Below are 733 nucleotides of genomic sequence, written 5' to 3'. Positions count from 1 at the left end.
TACAGTCCTTGGTTTTGGATGGATCACTGGGTGGGTGGGCCCAGTGCATGCTCTAACCAGATTTGAACAGAAGAATGGCCACTTGGCCCAGGTAGAAGTAGATGAAGTGCTTAGTTTCATGTGTCACAAAACTACTGAAGTTTCTCCCCACGATGCAGTGCCAGGTGGGGTTGTATTTCTTGTCAAACTCCTTCTTGATGTGGGCAGCGATGCCCTTCTCCATGTTGTATTTCTCCAGCGCCTGCGTAGCGCACTTCACTGAGTCCTGTTGCATCTCTTCCGACATGTCGGCATTTTTGATCACAGCCTTTCAGTCACACATGGTTCCTGGGGAGCACATATGGGCCGACTGCTGCAGTGTCCTGGGAGAGGGATTACAGCGGCTCAAGCTGGGCTAATGGTGACACCATATTTTTCATGTAGTAAAATACATGTGAAAATATTCACTACAGATTAGTGAACAAGGTTCCTTTGCCCTTGATTGCAACCCATGTGACCCATGTGGAGGGGATTCATCAATAGATTAGCAATGATAATCCCATACACTAGGTATGGCTCTACTTTAAGGGAGGATAAAAACTAATTCTTATACTCAACAAAAAGACTTCCAGAAACAGACACACTATCTGGATCCTTTACAATAAAAATATGAGAGAATAATGAAACAGACACAGATGAAAATTCTGGAACCCTGAACTTCAGAGGAGAGTTAAAAGAAATGGATTAATTGCTT

At 43.9% G+C, this 733-nt stretch overlaps 1 pseudogene; it reads right to left on the bottom strand.

Moving 5' to 3' along the window:
• Positions 1-52: 52 nt before the first annotated feature.
• On the bottom strand, positions 53-322 carry LOC102813551 (annotated as a pseudogene).
• Between the last annotated feature and the right edge of the window lie 411 nt (positions 323-733).

Source organism: Chrysochloris asiatica, unplaced genomic scaffold, assembly GCF_000296735.1.
Source record: "Chrysochloris asiatica unplaced genomic scaffold, ChrAsi1.0 scaffold06698, whole genome shotgun sequence".
Lineage (NCBI taxonomy): Eukaryota > Metazoa > Chordata > Mammalia > Afrosoricida > Chrysochloridae > Chrysochloris > Chrysochloris asiatica.
The sequence above is the reverse complement of the archived record's forward strand: the minus strand, read 5'-3'. Positions and strand labels throughout refer to the sequence as shown.